Consider the following 27,595-nt stretch of genomic DNA (forward strand, 5'->3'; position numbering starts at 1 on the left):
TCCCAGGTGAAGATATACTGCTTGTTATATCACAGACATCCACCAGAGCGGCGCCCTGCTCCGATATCGGCTGCGTTTCCTCTGGGCTCGGGTCATGTTCCCAGGTGAAGATCTACCGTGTGTGTTATATCACAGACATCCACCAGAGCGGCGCCCTGCTCCGATATCGGCTGCGTTTCCTCTGGGATCGGGTCATGTTCCCAGGTGAAGATATACTGCTTGTTATATCACAGACATCCACCAGGGCGGCGCCCTGCTCCGATATCGGCTGCGTTTCCTCTGGGATCGGGTCATGTTCCCAGGTGAAGATATACTGCTTGTTATATCACAGACATCCACCAGAGCGGCGCCCTGCTCCGATATCGGCTGCGTTTCCTCTGGGCTCGGGTCATGTTCCCAGGTGAAGATCTACCGTGTGTGTTATATCACAGACATCCACCAGAGCGGCGCCCTGCTCCGATATCGGCTGCGTTTCCTCTAGGCTCATAAATCCAGGTGAAGATCTACCACGTGTTATATCAGACATCCACCAGAGCGGCGCCCTGCGCCGATATCGGCTGCGTTTCCTCTGGGCTCGGGTCATGTTCCCAGGTGAAGATATACTGCGTGTTATATCACATACATCCACTAGAGCGGCGCCCTGCTCAGATATCGGCTGCGTTTTTCACCTGGGCTCGGGTCATGTTCCCAGGTGAAGATATACCGCGTGTTATATCACATACATCCACCAGGGCGGCGCCCTGCTCCGATATCGGCTGCGTTTCCTCTGGGCTCGGGTCATGTTCCCAGGTGAAGATATACTGCGTGTTATATCACATACATCCACCAGGGCGGCGCCCTGCTCCGATATCGGCTGCGTTTCCTCTGGGATCGGGTCATGTTCCCAGGTGAAGATATACCGCGTGTTATATCACAGACATCCACCAGAGCGGCGCCCTGCTCCGATATCGGCTGCGTTTCCTCTGGGCTCGGGTCATGTTCCCAGGTGAAGATATACCGCTTGTTATATCACAGACATCCACCAGGGCGGCGCCCTGCTCCGATATCGGCTGCGTTTCCTCTGGGATCGGGTCATGTTCCCAGGTGAAGATATACTGCTTGTTATATCACAGACATCCACCAGGCCGGCGCCCTGCTCCGATATCGGCTACGTTTCCTCTGGGATCGGGTCATGTTCCCAGGTGAAGATATACCGCGTGTTATATCACAGACATCCACCAGAGCGGCGCCCTGCTCCGATATCGGCTGCGTTTCCTCTGGGCTCGGGTCATGTTCCCAGGTGAAGATATACCGCGTATTATATCACAGACATCCACCAGGGCGGCGCCCTGCTCCGATATCGGCTGCGTTTCCTCTGGGATCGGGTCATGTTCCCAGGTGAAGATATACCGCGTGTTATATCACAGACATCCACCAGAGCGGCGCCCTGCTCCGATATCGGCTGCGTTTCCTCTGGGCTCGGGTCATGTTCCCAGGTGAAGATATACTGCTTGTTATATCACAGACATCCACCAGGGCGGCGCCCTGCTCCGATATCGGCTGCGTTTCCTCTGGGATCGGGTCATGTTCCCAGGTGAAGATATACTGCTTGTTATATCACAGACATCCACCAGGGCGGCGCCCTGCTCCGATATCGGCTGCGTTTCCTCTGGGATCGGGTCATGTTCCCAGGTGAAGATATACTGCTTGTTATATCACAGACATCCACCAGAGCGGCGCCCTGCTCCGATATCGGCTGCGTTTCCTCTGGGATCGGGTCATGTTCCCAGGTGAAGATATACCGCGTGTTATATCACAGACATCCACCAGGGCGGCGCCCTGCTCCGATATCGGCTGCGTTTCCTCTGGGCTCGGGTCATGTTCCCAGGTGAAGATATTCCGCGTGTTATATCACAGACATCCACCAGGGCGGCGCCCTGCTCCGATATCGGCTGCGTTTCCTCTGGGCTCGGGTCATGTTCCCAGGTGAAGATATACCGCGTGTTATATCACAGACATCCACCAGGGCGGCGCCCTGCTCCGATATCGGCTGCGTTTCCTCTGGGCTCGGGTCATGTTCCCAGGTGAAGATATTCCGCGTGTTATATCACAGACATCCACCAGGGCGGCGCCCTGCTCCGATATCGGCTGCGTTTCCTCTGGGATCGGGTCATGTTCCCAGGTGAAGATATACCGCGTGTTATATCACAGACATCCACCAGGGCGGCGCCCTGCTCCGATATCGGCTGCGTTTCCTCTGGGCTCGGGTCATGTTCCCAGGTGAAGATATTCCGCGTGTTATATCACAGACATCCACCAGGGCGGCGCCCTGCTCCGATATCGGCTGCGTTTCCTCTGGGCTCGGGTCATGTTCCCAGGTGAAGATATTCCGCGTGTTATATCACAGACATCCACCAGAGCGGCGCCCTGCTCCGATATCGGCTGCGTTTCCTCTGGGCTCGGGTCATGTTCCCAGGTGAAGATATACCGCGTGTTATATCACAGACATCCACCAGGGCGGCGCCCTGCTCCGATATCGGCTGCGTTTCCTCTGGGATCGGGTCATGTTCCCAGGTGAAGATATTCCGCGTGTTATATCACAGACATCCACCAGGGCGGCGCCCTGCTCCGTTCCCTTTGGCTGACGCCGGATTTCTGAGCTTTTCTGCATTATTTCAGTGTCCATCTAAAAAAAACAAACCGCGCAGCTCCGGGGCGACGTGTGAACACGACCCTGTAATAACTCAGATTAGTGGCCAATAAGCGACCGGAGGGCAAAATCCGAGCAATCATCATCCAGCAGATCACGATCAGACGTCCTGCTGCACCTTCATGGCCGATCTGCAGACCGATCGGATCTGTCGGTTGTAACAACACCCGGAGGCTCCAGACACCGGCGCACAGCTGCAGACTCGCTACAGTGTGTCGGCCTGATAGACTGCGCTCACCTCGGTGTCGGTCCCGGCTCCGGACGCTGCTCCTCGGCTCTCACTCCTCACATCTCCCAGGAAATGGCGTCTGGAGCTGCAGGCAGGAGCGGAACTCTTAAAGGGGCGACGCCCAGCGGCGGTGGGGTCCACAGTGAAGGAGGGGGCAGCAGGAGGACGAGGCAGCACCGAGCCTGGGGGAGTCATAGTCTGTGCGGAGGGAAACTGTACAGAGGCCGGACAGAGGCCTCGTCACATCCCGAGGAGTCCGGTGTATAATGTACAGTATATGTAATGTACAGAGGACGGACAGAGGCCTCGTCACATCCCGAGGAGTCCGGTGTATAATGTGTATGTAATGTACAGAGGACGGACAGAGACCTCGTCACATCCCGAGGAGTCCGGTGTATAATGTGTATGTAATGTACAGAGGACGGACAGAGGCCTCGTCACATCCCGAGGAGTCCGGTGTATAATGTGTATGTAATGTACGGAGGACGGACAGAGACCTCGTCACATCCCGAGGAGTCCGGTGTGTAATGTGTATGTAATGTACGGAGGACGGACAGAGACCTCGTCACATCCCGAGGAGTCCGGTGTATAATGTATATGTAATGTACGGAGGACGGACAGAGGCCTCGTCACATCCCGAGGAGTCCGGTGTATAATGTGTATGTAATGTACGGGGGACGGACAGAGACCTCGTCACATCCCGAGGAGTCCGGTGTATAATGTGTATGTAATGTACAGAGGACGGACAGAGGCCTCGTCACATCCCGAGGAGTCCGGTGTATAATGTGTATGTAATGTACGGGGGACGGACAGAGACCTCGTCACATCCCGAGGAGTCCGGTGTATAATGTGTATGTAATGTACAGAGGACGGACAGAGGCCTCGTCACATCCCGAGGAGTCCGGTGTATAATGTATATGTAATGTACGGAGGACGGACAGAGGCCTCGTCACATCCCGAGGAGTCCGGTGTATAATGTATATGTAATGTACAGAGGACGGACAGAGGCCTCGTCACATCCCGAGGAGTCCGGTGTATAATGTGTATGTAATGTACAGAGGACGGACAGAGGCCTCGTCACATCCCGAGGAGTCCGGTGTATAATGTATATGTAATGTACGGAGGACGGACAGAGGCCTCGTCACATCCCGAGGAGTCCGGTGTATAATGTATATGTAATGTACGGAGGACGGACAGAGACCTCGTCACATCCCGAGGAGTCCGGTGTATAATGTGTATGTAATGTACGGAGGACGGACAGAGACCTCGTCACATCCCGAGGAGTCCGGTGTATAATGTGTATGTAATGTACAGAGGACGGACAGAGGCCTCGTCACATCCCGAGGAGTCCGGTGTATAATGTGTATGTAATGTACAGAGGACGGACAGAGACCTCGTCACACCCCGAGGAGTCCGGTGTAGAATGTATATGTAATGTACAGAGGACGGACAGAGACCTCGTCACATCCCGAGGAGTCCGGTGTATAATGTATATGTAATGTACAGAGGACGGACAGAGGCCTCGTCACATCCCGAGGAGTCCGGTGTATAATGTGTATGTAATGTACGGAGGACGGACAGAGGCCTCGTCACATCCCGAGGAGTCCGGTGTATAATGTGTATGTAATGTACAGAGGACGGACAGAGGCCTCGTCACATCCCGAGGAGTCCGGTGTATAATGTATATGTAATGTACAGAGGACGGACAGAGGCCTCGTCACATCCCGAGGAGTCCGGTGTATAATGTGTATGTAATGTACGGAGGACGGACAGAGGCCTCGTCACATCCCGAGGAGTCCGGTGTATAATGTGTATGTAATGTACAGAGGACGGACAGAGGCCTCGTCACATCCCGAGGAGTCCGGTGTATAATGTATATGTAATGTACAGAGGACGGACAGAGGCCTCGTCACATCCCGAGGAGTCCGGTGTATAATGTGTATGTAATGTACGGAGGACGGACAGAGGCCTCGTCACATCCCGAGGAGTCCGGTGTATAATGTGTATGTAATGTACGGAGGACGGACAGAGGCCTCGTCACATCCCGAGGAGTCCGGTGTATAATGTGTATGTAATGTACAGAGGACGGACAGAGGCCTCGTCACATCCCGAGGAGTCCGGTGTATAATGTGTATGTAATGTACGGAGGACGGACAGAGACCTCGTCACATCCCGAGGAGTCCGGTGTATAATGTGTATGTAATGTACGGAGGACGGACAGAGACCTCGTCACATCCCGAGGAGTCCGGTGTATAATGTGTATGTAATGTACAGAGGACGGACAGAGACCTCGTCACACCCCGAGGAGTCCGGTGTAGAATGTATATGTAATGTACAGAGGACGGACAGAGACCTCGTCACATCCCGAGGAGTCCGGTGTATAATGTATATGTAATGTACAGAGGACGGACAGAGGCCTCGTCACATCCCGAGGAGTCCGGTGTATAATGTGTATGTAATGTACGGAGGACGGACAGAGGCCTCGTCACATCCCGAGGAGTCCGGTGTATAATGTATATGTAATGTACAGAGGACGGACAGAGGCCTCGTCACATCCCGAGGAGTCCGGTGTATAATGTACAGTATATGTAATGTACAGAGGACGGACAGAGGCCTCGTCACATCCCGAGGAGTCCGGTGTATAATGTGTATGTAATGTACAGAGGACGGACAGAGGCCTCGTCACATCCCGAGGAGTCCGGTGTATAATGTATATGTAATGTACAGAGGACGGACAGAGGCCTCGTCACATCCCGAGGAGTCCGGTGTATAATGTACAGTATATGTAATGTACAGAGGACGGACAGAGGCCTCGTCACATCCCGAGGAGTCCGGTGTATAATGTGTATGTAATGTACAGAGGACGGACAGAGACCTCGTCACATCCCGAGGAGTCCGGTGTATAATGTGTATGTAATGTACAGAGGACGGACAGAGGCCTCGTCACATCCCGAGGAGTCCGGTGTATAATGTGTATGTAATGTACGGAGGACGGACAGAGACCTCGTCACATCCCGAGGAGTCCGGTGTGTAATGTGTATGTAATGTACGGAGGACGGACAGAGACCTCGTCACATCCCGAGGAGTCCGGTGTATAATGTATATGTAATGTACGGAGGACGGACAGAGGCCTCGTCACATCCCGAGGAGTCCGGTGTATAATGTGTATGTAATGTACGGGGGACGGACAGAGACCTCGTCACATCCCGAGGAGTCCGGTGTATAATGTGTATGTAATGTACAGAGGACGGACAGAGGCCTCGTCACATCCCGAGGAGTCCGGTGTATAATGTGTATGTAATGTACGGGGGACGGACAGAGACCTCGTCACATCCCGAGGAGTCCGGTGTATAATGTGTATGTAATGTACAGAGGACGGACAGAGGCCTCGTCACATCCCGAGGAGTCCGGTGTATAATGTATATGTAATGTACGGAGGACGGACAGAGGCCTCGTCACATCCCGAGGAGTCCGGTGTATAATGTATATGTAATGTACAGAGGACGGACAGAGGCCTCGTCACATCCCGAGGAGTCCGGTGTATAATGTGTATGTAATGTACAGAGGACGGACAGAGGCCTCGTCACATCCCGAGGAGTCCGGTGTATAATGTATATGTAATGTACGGAGGACGGACAGAGGCCTCGTCACATCCCGAGGAGTCCGGTGTATAATGTATATGTAATGTACGGAGGACGGACAGAGACCTCGTCACATCCCGAGGAGTCCGGTGTATAATGTGTATGTAATGTACGGAGGACGGACAGAGACCTCGTCACACCCCGAGGAGTCCGGTGTATAATGTATATGTAATGTACAGAGGACGGACAGAGGCCTCGTCACATCCCGAGGAGTCCGGTGTATAATGTATATGTAATGTACAGAGGACGGACAGAGGCCTCGTCACATCCCGAGGAGTCCGGTGTATAATGTATATGTAATGTACAGAGGACGGACAGAGGCCTCGTCACATCCCGAGGAGTCCGGTGTATAATGTGTATGTAATGTACGGAGGACGGACAGAGACCTCGTCACACCCCGAGGAGTCCGGTGTATAATGTATATGTAATGTACGGAGGACGGACAGAGGCCTCGTCACATCCCGAGGAGTCCGGTGTATAATGTATATGTAATGTACGGAGGACGGACAGAGACCTCGTCACATCCCGAGGAGTCCGGTGTATAATGTGTATGTAATGTACGGAGGACGGACAGAGACCTCGTCACACCCCGAGGAGTCCGGTGTATAATGTATATGTAATGTACAGAGGACGGACAGAGGCCTCGTCACATCCCGAGGAGTCCGGTGTATAATGTATATGTAATGTACAGAGGACGGACAGAGGCCTCGTCACATCCCGAGGAGGCCGGTGTATAATGTATATGTAATGTACAGAGGACGGACAGAGGCCTCGTCACATCCCGAGGAGTCCGGTGTATAATGTATATGTAATGTACAGAGGACGGACAGAGGCCTCGTCACATCCCGAGGAGTCCGGTGTATAATGTGTATGTAATGTACGGAGGACGGACAGAGACCTCGTCACATCCCGAGGAGTCCGGTGTATAATGTGTATGTAATGTACGGAGGACGGACAGAGACCTCGTCACACCCCGAGGAGTCCGGTGTATAATGTATATGTAATGTACAGAGGACGGACAGAGGCCTCGTCACATCCCGAGGAGTCCGGTGTATAATGTATATGTAATGTACGGAGGACGGACAGAGACCTCGTCACATCCCGAGGAGTCCGGTGTATAATGTGTATGTAATGTACGGAGGACGGACAGAGACCTCGTCACACCCCGAGGAGTCCGGTGTATAATGTATATGTAATGTACAGAGGACGGACAGAGGCCTCGTCACATCCCGAGGAGTCCGGTGTATAATGTGTATGTAATGTACAGAGGACGGACAGAGACCTCGTCACATCCCGAGGAGTCCGGTGTATAATGTATATGTAATGTACAGAGGACGGACAGAGGCCTCGTCACATCCCGAGGAGTCCGGTGTATAATGTATATGTAATGTACAGAGGACGGACAGAGACCTCGTCACATCCCGAGGAGTCCGGTGTATAATGTATATGTAATGTACAGAGGACGGACAGAGACCTCGTCACATCCCGAGGAGTCCGGTGTATAATGTATATGTAATGTACAGAGGACGGACAGAGGCCTCGTCACATCCCGAGGAGTCCGGTGTATAATGTATATGTAATGTACAGAGGACGGACAGAGGCCTCGTCACATCCCGAGGAGTCCGGTGTATAATGTGTATGTAATGTACGGAGGACGGACAGAGGCCTCGTCACATCCCGAGGAGTCCGGTGTGTAATGTGTATGTAATGTTCGGAGGACGGACAGAGGCCTCGTCACATCCCGAGGAGTCCGGTGTATAATGTGTATGTAATGTACGGAGGACGGACAGAGACCTCGTCACATCCCGAGGAGTCCGGTGTATAATGTGTATGTAATGTACGGAGGACGGACAGAGACCTCGTCACACCCCGAGGAGTCCGGTGTATAATGTATATGTAATGTACGGAGGACGGACAGAGACCTCGTCACACCCCGAGGAGTCCGGTGTATAATGTGTATGTAATGTACGGAGGACGGACAGAGACCTCGTCACACCCCGAGGAGTCCGGTGTATAATGTATATGTAATGTACGGAGGACGGACAGAGACCTCGTCACATCCCGAGGAGTCCGGTGTATAATGTGTATGTAATGTACGGAGGACGGACAGAGACCTCGTCACACCCCGAGGAGTCCGGTGTGTAATGTGTATGTAATGTACGGAGGACGGACAGAGGCCTCGTCACATCCCGAGGAGTCCGGTGTGTAATGTGTATGTAATGTACGGAGGACGGACAGAGACCTCGTCACATCCCGAGGAGTCCGGTGTATAATGTGTATGTAATGTACGGAGGACGGACAGAGACCTCGTCACACCCCGAGGAGTCCGGTGTATAATGTATATGTAATGTACGGAGGACGGACAGAGACCTCGTCACACCCCGAGGAGTCCGGTGTATAATGTGTATGTAATGTACGGAGGACGGACAGAGACCTCGTCACATCCCGAGGAGTCCGGTGTATAATGTGTATGTAATGTACGGAGGACGGACAGAGACCTCGTCACACCCCGAGGAGTCCGGTGTATAATGTATATGTAATGTACGGAGGACGGACAGAGACCTCGTCACACCCCGAGGAGTCCGGTGTATAATGTGTATGTAATGTACGGAGGACGGACAGAGACCTCGTCACATCCCGAGGAGTCCGGTGTATAATGTGTATGTAATGTACAGAGGACGGACAGAGGCCTCGTCACATCCCGAGGAGTCCGGTGTATAATGTGTATGTAATGTACGGAGGACGGACAGAGACCTCGTCACATCCCGAGGAGTCCGGTGTATAATGTGTATGTAATGTACAGAGGACGGACAGAGGCCTCGTCACATCCCGAGGAGTCCGGTGTATAATGTGTATGTAATGTACAGAGGACGGACAGAGACCTCGTCACACCCCGAGGAGTCCGGTGTAGAATGTATATGTAATGTACAGAGGACGGACAGAGACCTCGTCACATCCCGAGGAGTCCGGTGTATAATGTATATGTAATGTACAGAGGACGGACAGAGGCCTCGTCACATCCCGAGGAGTCCGGTGTATAATGTGTATGTAATGTACGGAGGACGGACAGAGGCCTCGTCACATCCCGAGGAGTCCGGTGTATAATGTGTATGTAATGTACAGAGGACGGACAGAGGCCTCGTCACATCCCGAGGAGTCCGGTGTATAATGTATATGTAATGTACAGAGGACGGACAGAGGCCTCGTCACATCCCGAGGAGTCCGGTGTATAATGTGTATGTAATGTACGGAGGACGGACAGAGGCCTCGTCACATCCCGAGGAGTCCGGTGTATAATGTGTATGTAATGTACAGAGGACGGACAGAGGCCTCGTCACATCCCGAGGAGTCCGGTGTATAATGTATATGTAATGTACAGAGGACGGACAGAGGCCTCGTCACATCCCGAGGAGTCCGGTGTATAATGTGTATGTAATGTACGGAGGACGGACAGAGGCCTCGTCACATCCCGAGGAGTCCGGTGTATAATGTGTATGTAATGTACGGAGGACGGACAGAGGCCTCGTCACATCCCGAGGAGTCCGGTGTATAATGTGTATGTAATGTACAGAGGACGGACAGAGGCCTCGTCACATCCCGAGGAGTCCGGTGTATAATGTGTATGTAATGTACGGAGGACGGACAGAGACCTCGTCACATCCCGAGGAGTCCGGTGTATAATGTGTATGTAATGTACGGAGGACGGACAGAGACCTCGTCACATCCCGAGGAGTCCGGTGTATAATGTGTATGTAATGTACAGAGGACGGACAGAGACCTCGTCACACCCCGAGGAGTCCGGTGTAGAATGTATATGTAATGTACAGAGGACGGACAGAGACCTCGTCACATCCCGAGGAGTCCGGTGTATAATGTATATGTAATGTACAGAGGACGGACAGAGGCCTCGTCACATCCCGAGGAGTCCGGTGTATAATGTGTATGTAATGTACGGAGGACGGACAGAGGCCTCGTCACATCCCGAGGAGTCCGGTGTATAATGTGTATGTAATGTACAGAGGACGGACAGAGGCCTCGTCACATCCCGAGGAGTCCGGTGTATAATGTATATGTAATGTACAGAGGACGGACAGAGGCCTCGTCACATCCCGAGGAGTCCGGTGTATAATGTGTATGTAATGTACGGAGGACGGACAGAGGCCTCGTCACATCCCGAGGAGTCCGGTGTATAATGTATATGTAATGTACGGGGGACGGACAGAGGCCTCGTCACATCCCGAGGAGTCCGGTGTATAATGTGTATGTAATGTACGGAGGACGGACAGAGGCCTCGTCACATCCCGAGGAGTCCGGTGTATAATGTGTATGTAATGTACGGAGGACGGACAGAGGCCTCGTCACATCCCGAGGAGTCCGGTGTATAATGTGTATGTAATGTACAGAGGACGGACAGAGGCCTCGTCACATCCCGAGGAGTCCGGTGTATAATGTATATGTAATGTACAGAGGACGGACAGAGGCCTCGTCACATCCCGAGGAGTCCGGTGTATAATGTGTATGTAATGTACGGAGGACGGACAGAGGCCTCGTCACATCCCGAGGAGTCCGGTGTATAATGTGTATGTAATGTACGGAGGACGGACAGAGGCCTCGTCACATCCCGAGGAGTCCGGTGTATAATGTATATGTAATGTACAGAGGACGGACAGAGACCTCGTCACATCCCGAGGAGTCCGGTGTATAATGTGTATGTAATGTACGGAGGACGGACAGAGGCCTCGTCACATCCCGAGGAGTCCGGTGTATAATGTGTATGTAATGTACAGAGGACGGACAGAGGCCTCGTCACATCCCGAGGAGGCCGGTGTATAATGTATATGTAATGTACAGAGGACGGACAGAGGCCTCGTCACATCCCGAGGAGTCCGGTGTATAATGTATATGTAATGTACGGAGGACGGACAGAGACCTCGTCACATCCCGAGGAGTCCGGTGTATAATGTGTATGTAATGTACAGAGGACGGACAGAGACCTCGTCACATCCTGAGGAGTCCGGTGTATAATGTATATGTAATGTACGGAGGACGGACAGAGACCTCGTCACATCCCGAGGAGTCCGGTGTATAATGTGTATGTAATGTACAGAGGACGGACAGAGACCTCGTCACATCCCGAGGAGTCCGGTGTATAATGTATATGTAATGTACGGAGGACGGACAGAGACCTCGTCACATCCCGAGGAGTCCGGTGTATAATGTGTATGTAATGTACAGAGGACGGACAGAGACCTCGTCACATCCCGAGGAGTCCGGTGTATAATGTGTATGTAATGTACGGGGGACGGACAGAGACCTCGTCACATCCCGAGGAGTCCGGTGTATAATGTATATGTAATGTACAGAGGACGGACAGAGACCTCGTCACATCCCGAGGAGTCCGGTGTATAATGTGTATGTAATGTACAGAGGACGGACAGAGACCTCGTCACATCCCGAGGAGTCCGGTGTATAATGTGTATGTAATGTACGGAGGACGGACAGAGGCCTCGTCACATCCCGAGGAGTCCGGTGTATAATGTGTATGTAATGTACGGAGGACGGACAGAGGCCTCGTCACATCCCGAGGAGTCCGGTGTATAATGTGTATGTAATGTACGGAGGACGGACAGAGGCCTCGTCACATCCCGAGGAGTCCGGTGTATAATGTATATGTAATGTACGGGGGACGGACAGAGGCCTCGTCACATCCCGAGGAGTCCGGTGTATAATGTATATGTAATGTACAGAGGACGGACAGAGACCTCGTCACATCCCGAGGAGTCCGGTGTATAATGTATATGTAATGTACGGGGGACGGACAGAGGCCTCGTCACATCCCGAGGAGTCCGGTGTATAATGTATATGTAATGTACAGAGGACGGACAGAGACCTCGTCACATCCCGAGGAGTCCGGTGTATAATGTGTATGTAATGTACGGGGGACGGACAGAGGCCTCGTCACATCCCGAGGAGTCCGGTGTATAATGTGTATGTAATGTACGGAGGACGGACAGAGGCCTCGTCACATCCCGAGGAGTCCGGTGTATAATGTATATGTAATGTACGGAGGACGGACAGAGGCCTCGTCACATCCCGAGGAGGCCGGTGTATAATGTATATGTAATGTACGGAGGACGGACAGAGGCCTCGTCACATCCCGAGGAGTCCGGTGTATAATGTGTATGTAATGTACGGAGGACGGACAGAGGCCTCGTCACATCCCGAGGAGTCCGGTGTATAATGTATATGTAATGTACAGAGGACGGACAGAGACCTCGTCACATCCCGAGGAGTCCGGTGTATAATGTGTATGTAATGTACAGAGGACGGACAGAGACCTCGTCACATCCCGAGGAGTCCGGTGTATAATGTGTATGTAATGTACGGAGGACGGACAGAGACCTCGTCACATCCCGAGGAGTCCGGTGTATAATGTATATGTAATGTACAGAGGACGGACAGAGGCCTCGTCACATCCCGAGGAGTCCGGTGTATAATGTATATGTAATGTACAGAGGACGGACAGAGGCCTCGTCACATCCCGAGGAGTCCGGTGTATAATGTATATGTAATGTACAGAGGACGGACAGAGGCCTCGTCACATCCCGAGGAGTCCGGTGTATAATGTATATGTAATGTACAGAGGACGGACAGAGACCTCGTCACATCCCGAGGAGTCCGGTGTATAATGTGTATGTAATGTACGGAGGACGGACAGAGGCCTCGTCACATCCCGAGGAGTCCGGTGTATAATGTATATGTAATGTACAGAGGACGGACAGAGACCTCGTCACATCCCGAGGAGTCCGGTGTATAATGTGTATGTAATGTACAGAGGACGGACAGAGACCTCGTCACATCCCGAGGAGTCCGGTGTATAATGTGTATGTAATGTACGGGGGACGGACAGAGGCCTCGTCACATCCCGAGGAGTCCGGTGTATAATGTGTATGTAATGTACAGAGGACGGACAGAGACCTCGTCACATCCCGAGGAGTCCGGTGTATAATGTGTATGTAATGTACGGAGGACGGACAGAGGCCTCGTCACATCCCGAGGAGTCCGGTGTATAATGTGTATGTAATGTACGGAGGACGGACAGAGGCCTCGTCACATCCCGAGGAGGCCGGTGTATAATGTATATGTAATGTACAGAGGACGGACAGAGGCCTCGTCACATCCCGAGGAGTCCGGTGTATAATGTATATGTAATGTACGGAGGACGGACAGAGACCTCGTCACATCCCGAGGAGTCCTGTGTATAATGTATATGTAATGTACGGAGGACGGACAGAGACCTCGTCACATCCCGAGGAGTCCGGTGTATAATGTATATGTAATGTACAGAGGACGGACAGAGGCCTCGTCACATCCCGAGGAGTCCGGTGTATAATGTATATGTAATGTACGGAGGACGGACAGAGACCTCGTCACATCCCGAGGAGTCCTGTGTATAATGTATATGTAATGTACAGAGGACGGACAGAGACCTCGTCACATCCCGAGGAGTCCGGTGTATAATGTATATGTAATGTACAGAGGACGGACAGAGGCCTCGTCACATCCCGAGGAGTCCGGTGTATAATGTATATGTAATGTACAGAGGACGGACAGAGGCCTCGTCACATCCCGAGGAGTCCGGTGTATAATGTATATGTAATGTACGGAGGACGGACAGAGACCTCGTCACATCCCGAGGAGTCCTGTGTATAATGTATATGTAATGTACAGAGGACGGACAGAGACCTCGTCACATCCCGAGGAGTCCGGTGTATAATGTATATGTAATGTACGGAGGACGGACAGAGGCCTCGTCACATCCCGAGGAGTCCGGTGGATAATGTATATGTAATGTACGGGGGACGGACAGAGGCCTCGTCACATCCCGAGGAGTCCGGTGTATAATGTGTATGTAATGTACGGGGGACGGACAGAGACCTCGTCACATCCCGAGGAGTCCGGTGTATAATGTATATGTAATGTACTGAGGACGGACAGAGACCTCGTCACACCCCGAGGAGTCCGGTGTATAATGTATATGTAATGTACAGAGGACGGATAGAGGCCTCGTCACATCCCGAGGAGTCCGGTGTATAATGTGTACGTAATGTACAGAGGACGGACAGAGACCTCGTCACATCCCGAGGAGTCCGGTGTATAATGTATATGTAATGTACTGAGGACGGACAGAGACCTCGTCACACCCCGAGGAGTCCGGTGTATAATGTATATGTAATGTACAGAGGACGGACAGAGACCTCGTCACATCTTGAGGAGTCCGGTGTATAATGTATATGTAATGTACTGAGGATGGACAGAGACCTCGTCACACCCCGAGGAGTCCGGTGTATAATGTATATGTAATGTACAGAGGACGGACAGAGACCTCGTCACATCTTGAGGAGTCCGGTGTATAATGTATATGTAATGTACTGAGGACGGACAGAGACCTCGTCACACCCCGAGGAGTCCGGTGTATAATGTATATGTAATGTACGGAGGACGGACAGAGGCCTCGTCACATCTTGAGGAGTCCGGTGTATAATGTATATGTAATGTACTGAGGACGGACAGAGACCTCGTCACACCCCGAGGAGTCCGGTGTATAATGTATATGTAATGTACAGAGGACGGAAAGAGGCCTCGTCACATCCTGAGGAGTCCGGTGTATAATGTGTATGTAATGTACGGAGGACGGACAGAGGCCTCGTCACATCCCGAGGAGGCCGGTGTATAATGTGTATGTAATGTACGGAGGACGGACAGAGGCCTCGTCACATCCCGAGGAGTCCGGTGTATAATGTGTATGTAATGTACGGAGGACGGACAGAGGCCTCGTCACATCCTGAGGAGGCCGGTGTATAATGTGTATGTAATGTACGGAGGACAGACAGAGGCCTCGTCACATCCCGAGGAGTCCGGTGTATAATCTGTATGTAATGTACAGAGGACGGACAGAGGCCTCGTCACATCCCGAGGAGTCCGGTGTATAATGTGTATGTAATGTACGGAGGACAGACAGAGGCCTCGTCACATCCCGAGGAGGCCGGTGTATAATGTATATGTAATGTACAGAGGACGGACAGAGGCCTCGTCACATCCCGAGGAGGCCGGTGTATAATGTCTATGTAATGTACGGAGGACGGACAGAGGCCTCGTCACATCCCGAGGAGTCCGGTGTATAATGTATATGTAATGTACAGAGGACGGACAGAGGCCTCGTCACATCTCGAGGAGTCCGGTGTATAATGTATATGTAATGTACGGAGGACGGACAGAGACCTCGTCACATCCCGAGGAGTCCGGTGTATAATGTATATGTAATGTACAGAGGACGGACAGAGACCTCGTCACATCCCGAGGAGTCCGGTGTATAATGTGTATGTAATGTACAGAGGACGGACAGAGACCTCGTCACATCCCGAGGAGTCCGGTGTATAATGTGTATGTAATGTACAGTGGACGGACAGAGACCTCGTCACATCCCGAGGAGTCCGGTGTATAATGTATATGTAATGTACTGAGGACGGACAGAGACCTCGTCACACCCCGAGGAGTCCGGTGTATAATGTATATGTAATGTACAGAGGACGGACAGAGGCCTCGTCACATCCCGAGGAGTCCGGTGTATAATGTATATGTAATGTACTGAGGACGGACAGAGACCTCGTCACACCCCGAGGAGTCCGGTGTATAATGTATATGTAATGTACAGAGGACGGACAGAGGCCTCGTCACATCCCGAGGAGTCCGGTGTATAATGTGTACGTAATGTACAGAGGACGGACAGAGACCTCGTCACATCCCGAGGAGTCCGGTGTATAATGTATATGTAATGTACTGAGGACGGACAGAGACCTCGTCACACCCCGAGGAGTCCGGTGTATAATGTATATGTAATGTACTGAGGACGGACAGAGACCTCGTCACACCCCGAGGAGTCCGGTGTATAATGTATATGTAATGTACGGAGGACGGACAGAGGCCTCGTCACATCTTGAGGAGTCCGGTGTATAATGTATATGTAATGTACTGAGGACGGACAGAGACCTCGTCACATCCCGAGGAGTCCGGTGTATAATGTGTATGTAATGTACTGAGGACGGACAGAGACCTCGTCACACCCCGAGGAGTCCGGTGTATAATGTATATGTAATGTACTGAGGACGGACAGAGACCTCGTCACACCCCGAGGAGTCCGGTGTATAATGTATATGTAATGTACAGAGGACGGACAGAGACCTCGTCACACCCCGAGGAGTCCGGTGTATAATGTGTATGTAATGTACAGAGGACGGACAGAGACCTCGTCACATCCCGAGGAGTCCGGTGTATAATGTGTATGTAATGTACTGAGGACGGACAGAGACCTCGTCACACCCCGAGGAGTCCGGTGTATAATGTATATGTAATGTACTGAGGACGGACAGAGACCTCGTCACACCCCGAGGAGTCCGGTGTATAATGTATATGTAATGTACGGAGGACGGACAGAGGCCTCGTCACATCTTGAGGAGTCCGGTGTATAATGTATATGTAATGTACGGAGGACGGACAGAGACCTCGTCACACCCCGAGGAGTCCGGTGTATAATGTATATGTAATGTACTGAGGACGGACAGAGACCTCGTCACACCCCGAGGAGTCCGGTGTATAATGTATATGTAATGTACTGAGGACGGACAGAGACCTCGTCACACCCCGAGGAGTCCGGTGTATAATGTATATGTAATGTACGGAGGACGGACAGAGGCCTCGTCACATCCCGAGGAGTCCGGTGTATAATGTATATGTAATGTACGGAGGACGGACAGAGGCCTCGTCACATCCCGAGGAGTCCGGTGTATAATGTGTATGTAATGTACAGAGGACGGAAAGAGGCCTCGTCACATCCTGAGGAGTCCGGTGTATAATGTATATGTAATGTACTGAGGACGGACAGAGACCTCGTCACACCCCGAGGAGTCCGGTGTATAATGTATATGTAATGTACTGAGGACGGACAGAGACCTCGTCACACCCCGAGGAGTCCGGTGTATAATGTATATGTAATGTACTGAGGACGGACAGAGACCTCGTCACACCCCGAGGAGTCCGGTGTATAATGTATATGTAATGTACGGAGGACGGACAGAGGCCTCGTCACATCCCGAGGAGTCCGGTGTATAATGTATATGTAATGTACGGAGGACGGACAGAGGCCTCGTCACATCCCGAGGAGTCCGGTGTATAATGTGTATGTAATGTACAGAGGACGGACAGAGGCCTCGTCACATCCCGAGGAGTCCGGTGTATAATGTGTATGTAATGTACAGAGGACGGACAGAGGCCTCGTCACATCCCGAGGAGTCCGGTGTATAATGTATATGTAATGTACGGAGGACGGACAGAGGCCTCGTCACATTCCGAGGAGTCCGGTGTATAATGTGTATGTAATGTACAGAGGACGGACAGAGACCTCGTCACATCCCGAGGAGTCCGGTGTATAATGTATATGTAATGTACAGAGGACGGACAGAGGCCTCGTCACATCCCGAGGAGTCCGGTGTGTAATGTATATGTAATGTACGGGGGACGGACAGAGGCCTCGTCACATCCCGAGGAGTCCGGTGTATAATGTGTATGTAATGTACAGAGGACGGACAGAGACCTCGTCACATCCCGAGGAGTCCGGTGTATAATGTATGTAATGTACGGAGGACGGACAGAGGCCTCGTCACATCCCGAGGAGTCCGGTGTATAATGTATATGTAATGTACAGAGGACGGACAGAGGCCTCGTCACATCCCGAGGAGTCCGGTGTATAATGTATATGTAATGTACGGAGGACGGACAGAGGCCTCGTCACATCCCGAGGAGTCCGGTGTATAATGTGTATGTAATGTACGGAGGACGGACAGAGACCTCGTCACATCCTGAGGAGTCCGGTGTATAATGTGTATGTAATGTACGGAGGACGGACAGAGGCCTCGTCACATCCCGAGGAGGCCGGTGTATAATGTGTATGTAATGTACGGAGGACGGACAGAGACCTCGTCACATCCCGAGGAGTCCGGTGTATAATGTGTATGTAATGTACAGAGGACGGACAGAGACCTCGTCACATCTTGAGGAGTCCGGTGTATAATGTATATGTAATGTACTGAGGACGGACAGAGACCTCGTCACACCCCGAGGAGTCCGGTGTATAATGTGTATGTAATGTACGGAGGACGGACAGAGGCCTCGTCACATCCCGAGGAGTCCGGTGTATAATGTATATAATGTACAGAGGACGGACAGAGACCTCGTCACATCCCGAGGAGTCCGGTGTATAATGTGTATGTAATGTACAGAGGACGGACAGAGGCCTCGTCACATCTTGAGGAGTCCGGTGTATAATGTGTATGTAATGTACAGAGGACGGACAGAGGCCTCGTCACATCTTGAGGAGTCCGGTGTATAATGTATATGTAATGTACTGAGGACGGACAGAGACCTCGTCACACCCCGAGGAGTCCGGTGTATAATGTGTATGTAATGTACAGAGGACGGACAGAGGCCTCGTCACATCCCGAGGAGGCCGGTGTATAATGTGTATGTAATGTACAGAGGACGGACAGAGACCTCGTCACATCCCGAGGAGTCCGGTGTATAATGTATATAATGTACAGAGGACGGACAGAGACCTCGTCACATCCCGAGGAGTCCGGTGTATAATGTGCATGTAATGTACGGAGGACGGACAGAGGCCTCGTCACATCCCGAGGAGTCCGGTGTATAATGTGTATGTAATGTACAGAGGACGGACAGAGGCCTCGTCACATCCCGAGGAGTCCGGTGTATAATGTGTATGTAATGTACAGAGGACGGACAGAGGCCTCGTCACATCTTGAGGAGTCCGGTGTATAATGTATATGTAATGTACTGAGGACGGACAGAGACCTCGTCACACCCCGAGGAGTCCGGTGTATAATGTATATAATGTACAGAGGACGGACAGAGACCTCGTCACATCCCGAGGAGTCCGGTGTATAATGTGCATGTAATGTACTGGGGACGGACAGAGACCTCGTCACACCCCGAGGAGTCCGGTGTATAATGTATATAATGTACAGAGGACGGACAGAGGCCTCGTCACATCCCGAGGAGTCCGGTGTATAATGTATATGTAATGTACTGAGGACGGACAGAGGCCTCGTCACATCTTGAGGAGTCCGGTGTATAATGTATATGTAATGTACTGAGGACGGACAGAGGCCTCGTCACACCCCGAGGAGTCCGGTGTATAATGTGTATGTAATGTATGGAGGACGGACAGAGACCTCGTCACATCTTGAGGAGTCCGGTGTATAATGTATATGTAATGTACTGAGGACGGACAGAGGCCTCGTCACACCCCGAGGAGTCCGGTGTATAATGTATATGTAATGTACTGAGGACGGACAGAGACCTCGTCACACCCCGAGGAGTCCGGTGTATAATGTATATGTAATGTACAGAGGACGGAAAGAGGCCTCGTCACATCCTGAGGAGTCCGGTGTATAATGTGTATGTAATGTACAGAGGACGGACAGAGGCCTCGTCACATCTTGAGGAGTCCGGTGTATAATGTATATGTAATGTACTGAGGACGGACAGAGGCCTCGTCACACCCCGAGGAGTCCGGTGTATAATGTATATGTAATGTACTGAGGACGGACAGAGACCTCGTCACACCCCGAGGAGTCCGGTGTATAATGTATATGTAATGTACAGAGGACGGAAAGAGGCCTCGTCACATCCTGAGGAGTCCGGTGTATAATGTGTATGTAATGTACAGAGGACGGACAGAGGCCTCGTCACATCCCGAGGAGTCCGGTGTATAATGTATATGTAATGTACTGAGGACGGACAGAGACCTCGTCACACCCCGAGGAGTCCGGTGTATAATGTATGTAATGTACAGAGGACGGACAGAGACCTCGTCACATCCCGAGGAGTCCGGTGTATAATGTGCATGTAATGTACTGGGGACGGACAGAGACCTCGTCACACCCCGAGGAGTCCGGTGTATAATGTATATAATGTACAGAGGACGGACAGAGGCCTCGTCACATCCCGAGGAGTCCGGTGTATAATGTATATGTAATGTACTGAGGACGGACAGAGGCCTCGTCACATCTTGAGGAGTCCGGTGTATAATGTATATGTAATGTACTGAGGACGGACAGAGGCCTCGTCACACCCCGAGGAGTCCGGTGTATAATGTGTATGTAATGTATGGAGGACGGACAGAGACCTCGTCACATCTTGAGGAGTCCGGTGTATAATGTATATGTAATGTACTGAGGACGGACAGAGGCCTCGTCACACCCCGAGGAGTCCGGTGTATAATGTATATGTAATGTACTGAGGACGGACAGAGACCTCGTCACACCCCGAGGAGTCCGGTGTATAATGTATATGTAATGTACAGAGGACGGAAAGAGGCCTCGTCACATCCTGAGGAGTCCGGTGTATAATGTGTATGTAATGTACAGAGGACGGACAGAGGCCTCGTCACATCTTGAGGAGTCCGGTGTATAATGTATATGTAATGTACTGAGGACGGACAGAGGCCTCGTCACACCCCGAGGAGTCCGGTGTATAATGTATATGTAATGTACTGAGGACGGACAGAGACCTCGTCACACCCCGAGGAGTCCGGTGTATAATGTATATGTAATGTACAGAGGACGGAAAGAGGCCTCGTCACATCCTGAGGAGTCCGGTGTATAATGTGTATGTAATGTACAGAGGACGGACAGAGGCCTCGTCACATCCCGAGGAGTCCGGTGTATAATGTATATGTAATGTACTGAGGACGGACAGAGACCTTGTCACACCCCGAGGAGTCCGGTGTATAATGTATATGTAATGTACAGAGGACGGAAAGAGGCCTCGTCACATCCTGAGGAGTCCGGTGTATAATGTGTATGTAATGTACAGAGGACGGACAGAGGCCTCGTCACATCCCGAGGAGGCCGGTGTATAATGTGTATGTAATGTACAGAGGACGGACAGAGGCCTCGTCACATCCCGAGGAGTCAGGTGTATAATGTATATAATGTACAGAGGACGGACAGAGACCTCGTCACATCCCGAGGAGTCCGGTGTATAATGTGTATGTAATGTACAGAGGACGGACAGAGGCCTCGTCACATCTTGAGGAGTCCGGTGTATAATGTATATGTAATGTACTGAGGACGGACAGAGACCTCGTCACACCCCGAGGAGTCCGGTGTATAATGTATATGTAATGTACAGAGGACGGAAAGAGGCCTCGTCACATCCTGAGGAGTCCGGTGTATAATGTGTATGTAATGTACAGAGGACGGACAGAGGCCTCGTCACATCCCGAGGAGTCCGGTGTATAATGTATATGTAATGTACTGAGGACGGACAGAGACCTCGTCACACCCCGAGGAGTCCGGTGTATAATGTATATGTAATGTACAGAGGACGGAAAGAGGCCTCGTCACATCCTGAGGAGTCCGGTGTATAATGTGTATGTAATGTACAGAGGACGGACAGAGGCCTCGTCACATCCCGAGGAGGCCGGTGTATAATGTGTATGTAATGTACAGAGGACGGACAGAGGCCTCGTCACATCCCGAGGAGTCAGGTGTATAATGTATATAATGTACAGAGGACGGACAGAGACCTCGTCACATCCCGAGGAGTCCGGTGTATAATGTGTATGTAATGTACAGAGGACGGACAGAGGCCTCGTCACATCCCGAGGAGGCCGGTGTATAATGTGTATGTAATGTACAGAGGACGGACAGAGGCCTCGTCACATCCCGAGGAGTCAGGTGTATAATGTATATAATGTACAGAGGACGGACAGAGACCTCGTCACATCCCGAGGAGTCCGGTGTATAATGTGTATGTAATGTACAGAGGACGGACAGAGACCTCGTCACACCCCGAGGAGTCCGGTGTATAATGTATATGTAATGTACAGAGGACGGACAGAGGCCTCGTCACATCCCGAGGAGGCCGGTGTATAATGTGTATGTAATGTACAGAGGACGGACAGAGACCTCGTCACATCCCGAGGAGTCCGGTGTATAATGTATATAATGTACAGAGGACGGACAGAGACCTCGTCACATCCCGAGGAGTCCGGTGTATAATGTGCATGTAATGTACGGAGGACGGACAGAGGCCTCGTCACATCCCGAGGAGTCCGGTGTATAATGTGTATGTAATGTACAGAGGACGGACAGAGGCCTCGTCACATCTTGAGGAGTCCGGTGTATAATGTATATGTAATGTACTGAGGACGGACAGAGACCTCGTCACACCACGAGGAGTCCGGTGTATAATGTATATAATGTACAGAGGACGGACAGAGACCTCGTCACATCCCGAGGAGTCCGGTGTATAATGTGCATGTAATGTACAGAGGACGGACAGAGGCCTCGTCACATCCCGAGGAGTCCGGTGTATAATGTGTATGTAATGTACGGAGGACGGACAGAGGCCTCGTCACACCCCGAGGAGTCCGGTGTATAATGTGTATGTAATGTACAGAGGACGGAAAGAGGCCTCGTCACACCCCGAGGAGTCCGGTGTATAATGTATATGTAATGTACAGAGGACGGAAAGAGGCCTCGTCACACCCCGAGGAGTCCGGTGTATAATGTATATGTAATGTACAGAGGACGGAAAGAGGCCTCGTCACATCCCGAGGAGGCTGGTGTATAATGTGTATGTAATGTACGGAGGACGGACAGAGGCCTCGTCACACCCCGAGGAGGCTGGTGTATAATGTGTATGTAATGTACGGAGGACGGACAGAGGCCTCGTCACACCCCGAGGAGTCCGGTGTATAATGTGTATGTAATGTACAGAGGACGGACAGAGGCCTCGTCACACCCCGAGGAGTCCGGTGTATAATGTATATGTAATGTACAGAGGACGGAAAGAGGCCTCGTCACATCCCGAGGAGGCTGGTGTATAATGTGTATGTAATGTACAGAGGACGGACAGAGGCCTCGTCACACCCCGAGGAGTCCGGTGTATAATGTGTATGTAATGTACAGAGGACGGACAGAGGCCTCGTCACACCCCGAGGAGTCCGGTGTATAATGTATATGTAATGTACAGAGGACGGAAAGAGGCCTCGTCACATCCCGAGGAGTCCGGTGTATAATGTGTATGTAATGTACAGAGGACGGACAGAGGCCTCGTCACACCCCGAGGAGTCCGGTGTATAATGTGTATGTAATGTACAGAGGACGGACAGAGGCCTCGTCACACCCCGAGGAGTCCGGTGTATAATGTGTATGTAATGTACAGAGGACGGACAGAGGCCTCGTCACATCCCGAGGAGTCCGGTGTATAATGTATATGTAATGTACAGAGGACGGAAAGAGGCCTCGTCACATCCCGAGGAGGCTGGTGTATAATGTGTATGTAATGTACAGAGGACGGCAGAGGCCTCGTCACATCCCGAGGAGTCCGGTGTATAATGTGTATGTAATGTACAGAGGACGGACAGAGGCCTCGTCACATCTTGAGGAGTCCGGTGTATAATGTATATGTAATGTACTGAGGACGGACAGAGACCTCGTCACACCCCGAGGAGTCCGGTGTATAATGTATATGTAATGTACAGAGGACGGACAGAGGCCTCGTCACATCCCGAGGAGGCCGGTGTATAATGTGTATGTAATGTACAGAGGACGGACAGAGGCCTCGTCACATCCCGAGGAGTCCGGTGTATAATGTATATAATGTACAGAGGACGGACAGAGACCTCGTCACATCTCGAGGAGTCCGGTGTATAATGTGCATGTAATGTACGGAGGACGGACAGAGGCCTCGTCACATCCCGAGGAGTCCGGTGTATAATGTATATGTAATGTACAGAGGACGGACAGAGGCCTCGTCACATCCCGAGGAGGCCGGTGTATAATGTGTATGTAATGTACAGAGGACGGACAGAGACCTCGTCACATCCCGAGGAGTCCGGTGTATAATGTGTATGTAATGTACAGAGGACGGACAGAGACCTCGTCACATCCCGAGGAGTCCGGTGTATAATGTATATGTAATGTACAGAGGACGGACAGAGACCTCGTCACATCCCGAGGAGGCCGGTGTATAATGTGTATGTAATGTACAGAGGACGGACAGAGACCTCGTCACATCCCGAGGAGTCCGGTGTATAATGTATATGTAATGTACGGGGGACGGACAGAGGCCTCGTCACATCCCGAGGAGTCCGGTGTATAATGTATATAATGTACAGAGGACGGACAGAGACCTCGTCACATACCGAGGAGTCCGGTGTATAATGTATATGTAATGTACGGAGGACGGACAGAGGCCTCGTTACATCCCGAGGAGTCCGGTGTATAATGTGTATGTAATGTACGGAGGACGGACAGAGGCCTCGTCACATCCCGAGGAGTCCGGTGTATAATGTGTATGTAATGTACGGGGGACGGACAGAGACCTCGTCACATCCCGAGGAGTCCGGTGTATAATGTGTATTTAATGTACGGAGGACGGACAGAGACCTCGTCACATCCCGAGGAGTCCGGTGTATAATGTGTATGTAATGTACGGGGGACGGACAGAGACCTCGTCACATCCCGAGGAGTCCGGTGTATAATGTATATGTAATGTACGGGGGACGGACAGAGGCCTCGTCACATCCCGAGCAGTCCGGTGTGTAATGTTTATGTAATGTACGGAGGACGGACAGAGGCCTCGTCACATCCCGAGGAGTCCGGTGTATAATGTATATGTAATGTACGGAGGACGGACAGAGACCTCGTCACATCCCGAGGAGTCCGGTGTATAATGTTTATGTAATGTACGGAGGACGGACAGAGGCCTCGTCACATCCCGAGGAGTCCGGTGTATAATGTATATGTAATGTACGGGGGACGGACAGAGACCTCGTCACATCCCGAGGAGTCCGGTGTGTAATGTTTATGTAATGTACGGAGGACGGACAGAGGCCTCGTCACATCCCGAGGAGTCCGGTATATAATGTATATGTAATGTACGGGGGACGGACAGAGACCTCGTCACATCCCGAGGAGTCCGGTGTATAATGTATATGTAATGTACGGGGGACGGACAGAGACCTCGTCACATCCCGAGGAGTCCGGTGTGTAATGTTTATGTAATGTACGGAGGACGGACAGAGGCCTCGTCACACCCCGAGGAGTCCGGTGTATAATGTATATGTAATGTACTGAGGACGGACAGAGGCCTCGTCACATCCCGAGGAGTCCTGTGTATAATGTATATGTAATGTACAGAGGACGGACAGAGACCTCGTCACATCCCGAGGAGTCCTGTGTATAATGTATATGTAATGTACGGGGGACGGACAGAGGCCTCGTCACATCCCGAGGAGTCCGGTGTGTAATGTGCAGAGGACGGACAGAGACCTCATCACATCCCGAGGAGTCCGGTGTATAATGTATATGTAATGTACGGAGGACGGACAGAGGCCTCGTTACATCCCGAGGAGTCCGGTGTATAATGTGTATGTAATGTACGGAGGACGGACAGAGGCCTCGTCACATCCCGAGGAGTCCGGTGTATAATGTGTATGTAATGTACGGGGGACGGACAGAGACCTCGTCACATCCCGAGGAGTCCGGTGTATAATGTGTATTTAATGTACGGGGGACGGACAGAGACCTCGTCACATCCCGAGGAGTCCGGTGTATAATGTGTATGTAATGTACGGGGGACGGACAGAGACCTCGTCACATCCCGAGGAGTCCGGTGTATAATGTATATGTAATGTACGGGGGACGGACAGAGACCTCGTCACATCCCGAGGAGTCCGGTGTGTAATGTGTATGTAATGTACGGAGGACGGACAGAGGCCTCGTCACATCCCGAGGAGTCCGGTATATAATGTATATGTAATGTACGGGGGACGGACAAAGGCCTCGTCACACCCCGAGGAGTCCGGTGTATAATGTATATGTAATGTACTGAGGACGGACAGAGGCCTCGTCACATCCCGAGGAGTCCTGTGTATAATGTATATGTAATGTACAGAGGACGGACAGAGACCTCGTCACATCCCGAGGAGTCCTGTGTATAATGTATATGTAATGTACAGAGGACGGACAGAGACCTCGTCACATCCCGAGGAGTCCGGTGTATAATGTGTATGTAATGTACGGGGGACGGACAGAGGCCTCGTCACATCCCGAGGAGTCCGGTGTGTAATGTGCAGAGGACGGACAGAGACCTCGTCACATCCCAAGGAGTCCGGTGTATAATGTATATGTAATGTATGGAGGACGGACAGAGACCTCGTCACACCCCGAGGAGTCCGGTGTATAATGTATATGTAATGTACTGAGGACGGACAGAGACCTCGTCACACCCCGAGGAGTCCGGTGTATAATGTATATGTAATGTACAGAGGACGGAAAGAGGCCTCGTCACATCCTGAGGATTCCGGTGTATAATGTGTATGTAATGTACGGAGGACGGACAGAGGCCTCGTCACATCCCGAGGAGGCCGGTGTATAATGTGTATGTAATGTACGGAGGACGGACAGAGGCCTCGTCACATCCCGAGGAGGCCGGTGTATAATGTGTATGTAATGTACAGAGGACGGACAGAGACCTCGTCACATCCCGAGGAGGCCGGTGTATAATGTGTATGTAATGTACAGAGGACGGACAGAGACCTCGTCACACCCCGAGGAGTCCGGTGTATAATGTATATGTAATGTACAGAGGACGGACAGAGGCCTCGTCACATCCCGAGGAGTCCGGTGTATAATGTATATGTAATGTACGGAGGACGGACAGAGGCCTCGTCACATCCCGAGGAGTCCGGTGTATAATGTGTATGTAATGTACGGAGGACGGACAGAGGCCTCGTCACATCCCGAGGAGTCCGGTGTATAATGTGTATGTAATGTACGGGGGACGGACAGAGACCTCGTCACATCCCGAGGAGTCCGGTGTATAATGTATATGTAATGTACGGAGGACGGACAGAGGCCTCGTCACATCCCGAGGAGGCCGGTGTAT

At 51.6% G+C, this 27,595-nt stretch overlaps 1 protein-coding gene across 1 annotated transcript in view; it reads right to left on the reverse strand.

Annotated features, from left to right (window-relative positions):
* EPB41L5 (erythrocyte membrane protein band 4.1 like 5) overlaps positions 1 to 3,085 on the reverse strand; it is a 37,609-nt gene extending 34,524 nt beyond the window's left edge. Inside the window, exon 1 of the mRNA XM_073545318.1 lies at positions 2,928 to 3,085. The gene's annotated coding sequence lies outside the window, so the exon portion shown is untranslated. The remainder of the gene's footprint in view (positions 1 to 2,927) is intronic.
* Between the last annotated feature and the right edge of the window lie 24,510 nt (positions 3,086 to 27,595).

Source organism: Dendrobates tinctorius, unplaced genomic scaffold, assembly GCF_039654945.1.
Source record: "Dendrobates tinctorius isolate UK_male_01 unplaced genomic scaffold, ASM3965494v1 ptg000143l, whole genome shotgun sequence".
Lineage (NCBI taxonomy): Eukaryota > Metazoa > Chordata > Amphibia > Anura > Dendrobatidae > Dendrobates > Dendrobates tinctorius.